Source organism: Lactuca serriola, chromosome 6 (genome assembly GCF_051521515.1).
Source record: "Lactuca serriola cultivar US96UC23 chromosome 6, Lser_US96UC23_V15, whole genome shotgun sequence".
NCBI lineage: Eukaryota > Viridiplantae > Streptophyta > Magnoliopsida > Asterales > Asteraceae > Lactuca > Lactuca serriola.
In genome coordinates, this window is record NC_136413.1 from 164,848,928 (window position 1) to 164,863,026 (window position 14,099).

Here is a 14,099-nt window from a genome sequence, read left to right on the forward strand (position 1 = left end):
ATACCACTAGGGTTTAGTTTAACGATAACCGCGACAAATTAATTAGTCTGACTATTATTAAGCGTTAATAACGCTCAATATAACTCATAATAATAGTCCAAATAATTATTTTAAGGACCTAATAACATTCCTATAATTATTTGAAAGCTATATAAAAAAATTGCGTAAGCGTAGCACACTTACAGCGAATTTTATCGAAAACCGGGACTTAATTGGAGCAGCGTTTCGAAACCGAAAAACTCTTTTTTCTCGGGACTCCGGGAGCCTCGGGGCTTCCCTAGGGTGCTAAGGGGCTTAACTAGGGTTTAGGGATGTTTAGAACACTTAGAGAGAGAAAGAAGTTAGAGAGAGAGTGAAGAAAGGTGTGAAAAATGAAGGAAAATCGGCCCCTTTTTATAGCCCTGCGAGGCCTCGGTACGCTGGGCGTACCTCGGACCTACGCGGGGCGTAGTCATCGGATAAGAGCTCCAGCGAGGTTCCAGCTGTCTCTCACTCGGAATAGATCAGGGCGAGGGTACGCGGCGCGTACTGGCTTCGGACGCGGGGCGTAAGCGAGGGCGACGTGTTCTTCATCCGAAGCGAGATCTGATCAGCGATGGACGGCCCACAATGCGCCACGTCATCAGCTCCTTATCAGCCTTCGCAAATTGCATTCTCGACTTCTAAAAATCATAACTTTCGCATACGAGCTCCGTTTTCGACGTTCTTTATATCCACGCGAAGGTGGGAACGTACTCTACAACTTTCGTTTAGACTCCGTCGGCTAATTTTGGCTCGATTTTAAATTTTATATTATTAACGGGCCGGGACACGATTGGTCCGTTAAATCCTCATAACTTCTTCATCCGACATCCGTTTTCGCCCATCTTTTTCTCGTTACGCTACTCTCAACGAGATCTTCGATTCTCGTTTAGGTCGTGTCGGCTAAAAACCGCTCGATCAAATATTCGAATTTCGGGTTGTACACTGCTAGTCCGAAACTTCGAAAAATCATAACTTCTTCATACGAAGTCAGATTTGGGCGTTCTTTTTATCGATGTTCTTAGTTTAACATATTCTACGACTTCCGTTTAGATCGCTAAGGCTAAATCTCGCTCTATCGTAAATTCATTATTTACGCTTTCCGGTATCGTGCCGGTTTTGCCATAAAACTTCGACGGGCCATAACTTCTTCGTTATAACTCGGATTTCGGCGTTCTTTATATGTACAGAAACCTTGTGACATACTCTACAACTTGGTTAAGATTATTTATTCTAAATAATCTTTTGTCGAAAAGTCATTTTCGACTCCTATTGCCTCTAATTTGATTAGCCCGGATTTGCGGGCGTTACAGTATCAGAGCATTTGTTTAAGCGAACTAGGAATTTGTAGGATTTCTAGACTTAAACTTAGAATGCTAAGTGGAGATTGTGAGACGTGCGTCTGTTATATTATAGACACGAGCACTAGTTTATTTTAGAAAAGTTGCCTAAAATGCTTTTATGTGCTAAATGTTATATGTTGCCATATATGATAATATTTGTTCGAATCTATGGTCTGTTGCCGACCGGATCTGGAAACCTTATGTGCGTAGGATTCTAAGCGTATGTCTACGGTATTAGAACTAACATGTAAACATTTCGGAGAAATAAGGATGATTTAAATATCTATCGTGATTGAGGATCTAATTTCACCTTTTTTGGTGTGTAGATCAAAAATGGTGAGAACAAGGAGTGGCGTTGGAAACGCGGATGAAAACAGGAATCAACCGCCAGTGATTGAGCAAGCACCTGTTGTAGCTGTAGCACTAGAACCAATAACGATGGCTGGGGTGCAAGCCTTGGTTCAGGCTATGTTATGTTAGCCGAACAAAGGAATGAAATGCGACAGATGTTGCATGATAATAGGGACGAACCTATCATACCTGTTGAGGAACCTGAATTGATTCCCGAGCAATCAGAGGAAGGGAACAATAGTCGCATGGTGAGTCAAGTTGGGACTCAAGGAGAACGAAGGAACGACCCGGAAAGGAGAAACAACAAGGATGGGCGAATGTACAAGAATTTCTTGGGCACCAAGCCGCCAAGTCTTTCTGGAAGCCCGAAGCCTGTTGAGATTATGGATTGGATCTCCGAAATGGAGATGGTATTTGAAAGTTGCGAGTGTAGCAACAAATAGAAGACTGTCTTTGCAGTTAGACAACTGAAGACTGGAGTCTCGAATCACAGCCACAAACTCCACCACTTATATCCACCATTAAACCATTTCCATAAATTCCCAATTTACTAAAATACCCCTAGAAGTCAAACTGGTCAACCCTTGGTCAAAGTCAAAGTCAACGGTCAAGGTCAACAGTCCATGTTGACCCAACTCGTCGAGTACAGCTCACTGGCTCGTCGAGTCCTTCCAGAACTCGAGAAATCGTGAAAACTCTAGTTGACTCGCCGAGTTTCTAGACAACTTGTCGAGTCCATGCGTATCCAAAAGTCGGCAAAACCCTAACTGGTTCGTCGAGTCGTCTTATTGACTCGCCGAATCCATGCAGAAACTAACCACGATCAATCTTCATCGGACTCGCTGAGTCGTCTATGCAACTCGTCGAGTTCATGCAGTCCATTTCTTATTCAGACGTTTTTAAGCCACCCAAAGCTCCATAAGTTAGATCTAATCTCTTAGGGCATGGTTTCCACGTAAAGTTGCAAACTTTACGTGCATACATGGTCCTAACCAAGCTAAGGGAAAGGTTTAAGTCAAGGGGAAAGGCCCATGCTTGCTAAATCAGATAACTTTATGGCTATAGGGACCAAGAGGAGTCCGGATCTGAAGTTACAACTTCATATCACCCCCAATACACAAAATGACTCCCAAAAATGCTAAAGATGACCCTAAACCTAAGCATGAAAAGATTTAGCTAAAGATAAGCCAAGGTAACGACTTGTTACCTTCAAAATGATGCCAAGATGAAGTAGAGTCAGATCCATAAGCTCCTCTTTACTCCAAGCTTCTTATACAACACACCTTCTTCACAAAATGCACCAAAATCACTCTTTAAGCCTCACAAACACTCACGAACAAGGTTAATAGCGATTAGGGTTTCTTCTGTCCATCAAGAGGTGATAAGGGAATGGAGGTAAGGACTTAAGGTCCTTTAAATAGGGTGCAAACCCTAAAAATTAGGGTTTCATCTCCCAGCTCCTACTCATTGAGTCTGGGTCCTCCGATAGATCCAATAATCCACGCAGGCTACCCCACCTCTACACGACGAGTTGGGGGCAACCCACTCGTCGAGTAAGTCCATAAACATGTATATAATGCTTTAAAACTTATACCTGTGAGTCAGGGTATTACATAAATTAAATTTTATATTGCATACATCCCACCACAACTTTTTTAACTCAATTTGTTTTGGGGGATTTGTGTTGGGGTTTGGGTGGATTTACAACTTTCGTTATTTGATATTTGACTGTTTTTTGTCTATGACAAAATGGTTGATATTTAACCACAAACTCATTTTAAAGAGTAAAACTTTGGAGTCGGTGTGTATGTGTGACAATCATTTGGGTTTTTTTTGACCTTTCTAGAATACTTTGATCTTCCATCAAAACAGGTATTGTAAGGAATTTCTATTCGACAACATTGTAGCGTTTTTTTACTTGGTTTTATGCTTGAAAACGCCAAAGATAGGAACAATTGGATTGTGTGGTTGCAAAATCCAATTATGAATTAGTTTTACATGTTTTTGTGATGCTACCTCGTAGCTAGCTTTTGTTTTTTAGTATACAGCTCCTAGAGGCGCGTCACCAAACCCCCTTCCGATTTTCAACGATCGTAGATGGATAGTCCGGGCTGATGACCTGCTTTTCGACACGCTTAGACTCCGTGGTCTCTCTCTCATTTGATTCTTTTATGATTTTATCTTTTTGTATAGCTAGTTGATGCATTAATTTATTTAGCTTATACGATTAGTTTATAAAATATTGTATAATGTCATATATTAAGATATATTAAGAAAGATCTATTAGATACTATTAGCACCAATATTTTTGTTTTCAAATATGAGAACCCGTCGTGAACAACTACAAGGCGTTTACTAGTAATTTTAATCTATGTTTAATCTTTGTTATTAAAGTTAATAGTCTGAGATGATGTTACTGACAAACCAAAAAAAAAATGTTTTCTTTATTTTGTTACCCCATTCAAGTGGGCACACATTAAATTTGAATCCTAAACTTGTCATTAATAGATATATGTTTTAAGTATATAATCCTTTAATGGAAAAGAATTTAATCCTTAAGGAAAAACTGAAAATATACAAGATATTTTAAAGTTCTTTTTGGAATAAAGAATGGCGTGTTAATGAAATGCTAAAAATCCAAAATAAATAAATAATTTAGACTTATATGTGTAAATAATAAATATATAGAAAACTCTTTTTTGTTTTGCTTTTTTTTTGTTTATTATTATTATTATTAATTTTTGTAGTGTCCCAAGTTCATGTTCAAGTCCTGGCCTAGTCATTTTAGTTAAGCCTTGCGATTGTTTTAGATAATGTTATTTCAGATGAAGTACATGATATAATATCTAAAGCCCATTTGGTTAAGATTTTTAGTTTCAATTTGAAGCTCTCGAGACCAATTAATTTTATATTTTTCTGGTTTCAACTTAAATGCACTTGTAAATAGAATTAATCATATAAACAAAAATTAAAATTATTTCAAGACATATTAATGTTATATTGTAAGTAAATTTAACTCAAATTCGTATATAAATACAATTACTTTCTTTAAGATAAAATAATTATAGTTTAATCGATTGAGATGAATCTTTAGATATCAAGTCTAATAATTTTCAAATGATTTGTAGTCCACCGATGTCAAATGTTGGTGGAAAGGTGATCTTTAATCTAACGGCGGGCCCAAAACAAAATGTCAGAGATAACAATTATGATTTTAATGATAACACATCCGAAAAATTACATTTTCCTCACAAAACTCTTAAAAATTTCCACTATATCAAAAAAAAAAAAAAATGGAGGTGACATGGGTTACTTCAAACATATAGGAAAGTCAAAGATGACTATTAATTTTCATAATTAGAAAAAACAAAAATAATTATTAAAGGTAGGAAAATAGATCAGCAACTATAGGTAAGGATGTTATACCAACATATATAAGTGTACTAGGATCCTTCACATGTCACCGTAGAAAGAAAGAAAAGTTCCATGAAGCAAACCGATAACCACTTAATGCATTCATTTCTAGCTACCATTTTTTTGCATTACATTCATGAAATGAAGTTATGGATAACAACTTTTATTAATACGTAAAAATATAGGGGGTGTTTGGATAAACAGTTTTTAGTTTATTGCAGTGGGAATAAGCAATAAGCAATAAGCATTTGAAGTGTTTGACAAACAAAACAGCTTATATGAGTAAAATGACCAATAAGCAATAAGCATCCCCTCCCCTCCTCCTGCTTATTAAAATCAACTTATTTAGTTTATTCCTACCGCAATAAGCTGATTTTTAGAGACTCCTATCCAAACACTTAAATTTGCTTATTGCGATGGGATTAAGCAATAAGCGGCCTATTTTTTCCCTATCCAAACACCCCATAGTATAGACATTATTTTTTTTCCAACCCATTATACCATTTTAACATACACAAAAAAAAAAATCTAAGATGACATTTGTTTTGCGGGAATCTTTTGAAATTAGAAGGAAATGGAACCTAATTTCGCCACTTTCTATGTTTGGTTCGGCTTTTAAAAGCAATTGAATTCCTAAATGAGTCGAACCAATGAATCTAATTTCATCCAAAAGATGAGGGTATTAAAATTCATTTCAAGTGGAAATATTGAAGATTAATATAATACCCTTTTCATATTAACACTACATATGAAACCCATTTACCACCACCAGTCACCATAGCAACCACCACCTCCCACCATCTCTGTCACCACCTTGTCCCCCATCTTCACCGCCACAGCGACCACCATCCTATATATCTTCAACACCATCGCCATTGCCATCACCACCGTTATCGCCCACCACCACCACCTCCCACCATCTCTGTCACCACCTTGTACTACTAAACTTTAGTATCATTATATCTGATATCCTCTCTAATAAATGAAAGTTTTTTTTGTCACTTGTCACGCTGTCATTCAATTTGTCAAATGTCATTTAATGGTTATTTTGAATTAATATTTTTTCACGTGTCATTTTATGAGGGTTTTTTTATTTTATTAAATTCAATTTTAATGTAATAATTGCAATAAATGTAGTAATAAATTGATATCAATTTCATTAATTAACTTATCTTTTAATTTCAAAATTCCCAAAATTAAAGTCCATTACTTTCTTTTATTTATTTAAATTATTTGTTTAAATTTAAAAGATAAAAAACCTTTTATTATAATAATTCATTATTTTCTTATTTTCTTATAAATTCAAAGTTCTCAAATATCTTGACATTTATATTTAACTTAAAAAAATAACCCATGTAATACATGGGTCTCACAACTAGTTAATAAATAACATAACATTATATTTGATGTTATATTGTTTATTAACATTAAATTGGTGTGATATTGTCACAACTGGCAATTTAGCTAAGGAATTCTGTACTCATGTAAACATTAACTATGATAACACTTGTAACCCTAACTTGATGATATGCATTATGTTCATTTTAATGACAACAAATTCAATCAAGGTTCACCCAGTAAAGTTCAAAACCTAATACAAAGCATTTCAAATGGTCAATTATGAGTTGAAAGCCTTAGATATCCCGGTTCAAGTTCATTCTGGACTAGGATCTTCTTATTGGGCCTAATGGGCCAATAAGCCTTCAATTCGACTATTTTGGGCCTAAGAACCCTAAAATGGGCTCTAAATGGACCCACATTCATAAAAACCTAACAATTTGGACCATTTGGGCCTAAAATGGATTAGTTTACCTCTAATGGGCATTGTCAGGCCATAAATGATTCCATTTACCCTAATGGACCTTAAACCACCTAATGGACTTTCATTGGGCCGTGAACCATCCTAAGGGCCCAATGGGCCGAAAAATACTATTGGGTATATGAAATTCGATCAAAGACAAGGATTTGAACCCAAAATCATTTTTCCTTCACTCCATTTGGCCCATTCTTGGCCCATGTGTAAAAAAAAGAGAAAAGATCTTATGGTGCCACCTCAAGATTGCATGGTGGTCTTCCATGCTAAATATCCTCCAAGTAAACACCAATCTCATGCATCAAAGCTTCTATCACACCTAACCTCTTTCCTCTCTTTCTCTTTTTTCTTCCTCTCGGTCGAACCACTCTCCTCACCACCTCATTTCTTTCAAAAATCTCTTAAGAAACTCTCTCTAGAAAACCTCCTTCCTCCTCCAAATTTTTGAAGATCTAGAGTGCTTTCAAGAGGATTCTCCACCAAAATCATCAATCCTTGGTAAGATCTTGTAAACTTAAGTTGGTTTACTTCATTTTTTTTAGCTAAATCACTCTTTATCAACACATGTTTTCGTGATTTTGCTTCCTAGAACTTCCTAAGTTCGAAATCCACTTAAGAAAGCTTGCTAAAGGCCGAGATCTTGCCATTTTCTTCTTCACAACCGAGATCATCAACCCATTGTGAGTTCATACCCCCTTGTCTTCGGTTTTTACATGTTTTTTGGGGGAGGATACAAGTGTTTATGTGTAGATCTATGTACTTATGCATGTTATGTGTGATTTTCTTGGTTTATGTTGTGATTATGTGATAAAACTTGATGAATCTCGAAAAATCTAACAAAAATAGGTGAGTTTCATAAACTAAAACACTCTAATCATCATACTACAAAGATAAAAGTGTTATACATGCCTAAGAGGTGAAAAATAAAACAAAAATCTTGTAAAAGGATCATTTTTGACAAGTAAACAAAAGATTGGGATAATTGTGACACTTACGGTTTTGTAAGGATCAAAAGGGTTACATTTGTATAAAAATCAGTTTTTATAACAATCATACCTTCCAAAAGACCAAAAGTGGAAAATTTTGCATTATGGGCCTTAATTTGGGCCTTACGGTTATTTTGGGCCCAAATTGCAAAAATATAAACTTCTATGGACTAAAATGTTATTTGATCAAAAGTTGAGTAAAAATGAAAACTTACAAATTTAGGGGTTGAAAATGACACTTATTTCAAAATTAGGCCAAAAATGTTAATTTTATAAAATTTAGGCCGAAAATGTCATTTATAGCAAATAAGGGCTGAAAATGTCGATGAATGTATTTTTGGACCGAAATTGTAAATTATTTTATTATTGGGCCGAAAATACAAGGTCTCATAATTTAATGGGCTAAAATGTTATTTTTCATAAAAAAGGACAAAAAATGTCATTTTAGGTGAAATAAGTCCTCAAATGTTTAATTTAGGTCATAAGGGACCTAAAGAGTCAATTTTGTTGAAAATAAGCCTAAATTGTAAAGTTACAACTTAATGGACTAAAAATTTCAATTATAATAACAAATTTAGCCTTTTTACGTCTTTTTGATAAATACTTAAACTCAAATAAAAAAAATGATGTAACGAACAGAAACAAAATACAATGATTACATGTTTATTGGGCCCACTTCATTCATTGCATGTCTATTGGGCCTTAGTGACCCAATTACATGCTTAATGGGCCGAAATCACCTTTTACATGTTTATTGGGCCTTAGTGGCCCATTTACACGCTGATTGGGTCTGGACTATACATTATATGCTTAATGGGCCTTAAAGTATCCTTTTGCATACTTAACAAGCCTGGAAATAACTTACATGCCTAATGGACCACAGTTGTCCCTTTTCCATGTTGGTTGGGCTTTGTCTATTCATTTAAATTCTTAATTGGTATGTGCAAGAATCTAAATTCATATACATCTTATGTCGTGAAATTCGAATAATTATACATTAACAACTGGGATCTAGTGAGACATGTCGGTTGACACCACTGAGTGTATGATCGTAGCCTGTAGTTATAACCAAAGTCTCCTGGAGGGAGAGCGGGAGTTTGTGTATAGATCTATACGGGGGTGACTCCCCCACACCTGAGCAGTTCTCTACAGCTAGTCTAGGTCAGTCTAGGGTGACAAACCTTAACTTCAACAAACCGGCGTTAGGAAAATGCCAAGACAGGTGAATTAGTCCTTATCAAGCATGGTTATAACGACTCACATAGAGATCATTATCATCATAACATTACGAAAATCAGAACATTAATCATGTCAATACAAATCATACATACATCAATACATGGTCGTAGGGTTTAAGACCACAACACATTTATAATCAGAAAATATCAGATTTTCTGGGGAAATACTATTATTCAATTACCTTCTATTTACAACAGAAAGAATACAAATAAATTTCTGGATTTCATATCTATACATATTTTACAATGGAATTCACACATGCATTTATACTTGACTATTACATCATTTTTCAGACTTTTTATAGAAAATATTGGATTTTCTGGGTTTTACAAATAATACAAAGACTTTCATTCAAACATGCTTATGAACTCACCAACATTATATATGGTGACCGTTTTTAAAATAACTTGTATTCTCAGGTAACCGTTAAGTAGGGGAAACCTTCAAGTGTAGGGATTTATTTTTGTGTAATGTGAATCATCATACAATTAATATTTTTGGATATGTAATCTAAGGCAATGTACTTAATGTGAACAATACCAGTTGTGTTATGTAATGTTTGGTGATGATTGTGTTATGTTTCATGTATATTCATTGTGATGATATTTCAATTGATAGTCACACGAGCCCTTGGACGTTTTCGCCTTCTGGTTCGAGGGTGTGACCGATATTTTTTAGTATAAAATTACACGATCAAGTAATTCACCGATTAGGGAGGAGGGAGTCATTCCCTCCCAACCCACTGTCACATTAATTTTTGTCTCTCCTTTTTCTTCATCTTTTCAAACGTACAACACATGGAAATCATATCTTTCTCAACCCACTCAATTAAAAAAATACAAAAGAACTAAGGTATAAGTTTTAAAACACATGGTACAAGAGAAAATGAGAGAGAGAGAAAGTACAGAGAGAGAGAGAGAGGATTAAGTGGGTTACTGAAACCAATTAAACAACCAGCTGAAGAAGGAGTGGTACAGGCGGTAACTTTATTGTTAATTAAGATTTTACCTTGATTGCTTTGTATTCTTTTTAATTGAATAAGTTGAGTGGGTTGAAAAAGATAAGGTTTCCGTGTATTGTAGGTTGGGAAAGATGAAGAAAAATGAAAGAGAAAAACTGATGTGACAGTGGGTTCAGTGGGTTGGGAGGGAATGACTCCCTCCCCCCTTAGGGTTGTAAATGAACTGAATGAACACGAATGGGGGTTGTTCATGCTAGTTCATTTAAGTTAGCCGAACAAACGAACGAACACGAACAAGTTTTCTTGTTAATGTTCTTTCGTCGAACACGGTTTTAGGTGCCATTTTTCACATCTCTCGACTTTGGAAGTAACAAGAGCAACTTTCTAGAAGATATGGTGACTAGAAGTAATTTGGAAACAATCTTTTCTTTTTTATTGTAAGTTGAATCAACACACTAATTGAGTTGAATTCTTGTATTGTTCAATCATTTTTAGCAATGATCGAAAAAAAAACCTGTAACGCCTAGTTCCTGGTACGTATTTAATTTAATAATTATTCAAATTATAAGAGCGACTCGACGAGTTGGAAGCCCCAAACTCGTCGAGTAGAGACCATATGAGTCGCGTGATTTAAGTAACCTACTCGACGAGTTGAGAGGCCTCAACTCGACGAATAGGCTAGCAGAGGTGAAACCCTGATTTCTGGGGTTTGCACCCTATTTAAACGTCTTAAACCCTTCATGTTAGCCTCATTTCCAGCCTCCAACTTCCAAAGCCTAAATCTCGAAAACCCTAAAGCCATTTGTGTGTTTCTGAGCTATTTTTGAGAGTTTTGGTGTGTATTTGAAGCTATTGGAAGAAGAAGAGCTTAGAGACACAAGAGGGAGCATATAGATCCAAAATCCTTGCCTCATCCACGACATTTTGCTGGTATAAAGCTTAAACCTTTCCTTGTAGTTGCTTAAATCTCCTTTATGGGGTTAGTTTGATAGTTTTGGTCCAAATGACATGATCCTTGGGATTTGGACGTCCCAAGTGGGGAATGCTTCAGATCTAGGACCTTGAAGGGTTTTCATGGCATAAAGGTGCCACTTTAAGGTCATGGAAGCCCCATGCAACCTTTGGACCATAATTTTGGTCTTTTGAAGCTCCTATGTCCATGCATGTGGATAAAGTTTCATACATTACGTGATTATCTTGTAACTTGATTTCATATCTAAGATCTCATAGTTTATCTTGAAGTTTTGATGGCCTTAGGAGTAGGATCTAAGTCATTTTGAGTTGGGATTTGAGTCTTATGCGTTTGGAGAAGACCTTAATGGGTAAAGGTGGAAACTTTACCCTTTTAGGCGTATTTCCGGTTTGGATCTGAAGTTTAGGGGGTAGATCTGAAGAATAAGGGCTTAATGCATTAAGAAGAGTTGACAGACTGATAAACTTGACGAGTCCATAAGTGAACTCGACGAGTTGGTCTGAAAGGTCCCCGATTCTGTTAATGGGACTCGGTGAGTCCTCAAGGGAACTTGACGAGTTGTATTAGGAAAGTCATGTTTCTGTTCAGAAGGAGGAACTCGGTGAGTTGGAGGAAAACTTGACGAGTTAGATCATGAATTCGCGACTTCACGGTTTCTGTGATTCATGAGAACTCGACGAATTGAGTCAACTCGGAGCGTTGACTTTGACTTTGACTTGACTGGGACTTTGACCACAGTTAACCCTAAAGGGGTTATGAGCATGATATAGTATCTAAGGGGATTGTTTTGATTCAGGTAGTGTGTAGAGTTGATTCCGCGACAGAGACTTTTCAGCTATCATTCGACATTGGAGGTGGGTTTCCTCCATTATGAACGGGTCGAAGGCACCAATACCGACCCATATATGTGTGCTAGTATGTTCCGGGCTAAGGTCTGATGTCGGACAATGCACGATGTAGGTTTATATGTTTTCAGATTCCGATCTGATGTCGGGCGAGGCCCGAGGAATGTTTGTATGCTTGATGTCTTCATGATTCTTGCATGTGTCTGTTTAGAATGTTACGGACTACGGTCCGATGTCGGACAATGCCTGAGGAATGTTTGTATGCTTCCGGATTTCAGTCTGATGTCGGTCAGGGCCCAAGGAATGTTTATATGTTTATGTTATGTGATTATTTATGTGTATTTGTTGATATGTTATATGTATACCGAGCTTTGCTCGATGCCAGGCGAGGACCGATGTCGGATTTCGATCCGATGTCGGGCGGGGACCGATGCCGGACATTGTTCGATGCTGGGTGGGGCCTGATGAAGCGGGCAAGGCCCATGATATGCTATTATGTGATTATGTGGTTATGTGTATGTTATGTGGTAGTTTATGGAGATTCACTAAGCTTCGTTCTTACAATTTTCAGTTTTGGTTACAAGTACTTCCGGTAGCAAAGAGAATAACTCGGGATGACTGTAGTACATACACCATTTGTTAGCCTGAGATGTTTTACTCTAATATATTGACATGTGTTTTGATATGATACTCTGATTTGATACGATGACTTATGTTTTTGAATGAAATGATTTGATAACTATGATTTATTTAATAATTTAAAACGAAAATTTTTGGTCATGATTTTTGGGATCTTACAAAACCACAACCGAGCATTAAATGAGTTGAATTTTTGTTTTGGTCTGATGCCTACTCCTGCCCCCGCGATTGGCGACTAGTGGTCGAGGAGTGAAATTCCACACAAGATGTCCATGGTTCAAACATTGACACACCTAAATATTGCTAGTGTTTCACGATTGACCTGCCACGTGGACGACTCAGATAATGCAGTTTACCATTTTTTAGTTCTTACTCCTCCTTTTTTGTAGTTACGTACCGTGGATTGATGTTGAAAACGATTTCTAATTTAGCGTTTCACATTTTGTTTGATTCAAATGCTTGAATTTCTACTTGTTTATGATGGCCAACTAAATTAGGTACATTCTAGTATCATTGCTTGTCTTTTAGTTCATTATAAAAGAGAGAGAGAGAGATTGCATAAAACTCGATGCAAGCTTTTAGTTCATTATAAAAGCTTAATTAGGTTTAATTAATGTGACTAGGTTTAATTAATAAGGTTTTAATTAAATTTTGTGGCAAATAAAGAGGTGTTTAGTATATTTTAGTCCCAACTTAAATTAGTAATTGAATTTGATATCATTTCATAATTAACTTGTATATTAGGCGGAAAGAATTTGCAGCTTGACTTTTTTTTTTTTTTATTTTATTTTTTTATTTTTTTTATTTTTAAATCTTACTTTAGTTGTAGGTTAGTGACAAATTAGTTTATTAGATATGCCTCCTTTTAATCATAATTGTTTGATTCAAGACTCAAGTGCCTTATGCAAATAAACATTAAAAATTTAATTTGTGTCCTTATAGATTTAACCCCTGTTTTTTGGTACATATAAATGTGTGTTATATATATGAATACCCTAATTTTATTTTTTTTGGTTGTAAACATGCTAAAAGATGCATAAAATACATCAAACATTTTCTGTAGAAATTGGTTGATTCACCGGATCGACATTAAAAACACGTTTCTTTATGAACATTTACACGGGACCATCTTTAGCATCAACCACTGTTATTATGTTTGTCATCTTTTGTAATCTCTTTATGGCTGTAAACATACCCAACGAGTTTGGTTTAAATGTTTTTCCTAGTTTGTCATATATATTGGTATTTGCATAACCGGACCTGTTCTTTTTTTTCTTTTTTTTTTATTTACTATATGCAAGGAAAATATATGGATTATCTAGTTCTGTATGTCAATGACGTTCTCGTAGTTGTGTCATGCATGACATCTCCATGATCGATTTTAGGAACTTAATTATTCCTCGAGATCTCTACCGCTCGTAGTTTAACATGCTTATTTTGTAGCTAATAGAAGTCTGCCACAACAATCCTTGAGTGTGTAGGCATGTACAACTATAAGCTACCTACTGAAACAT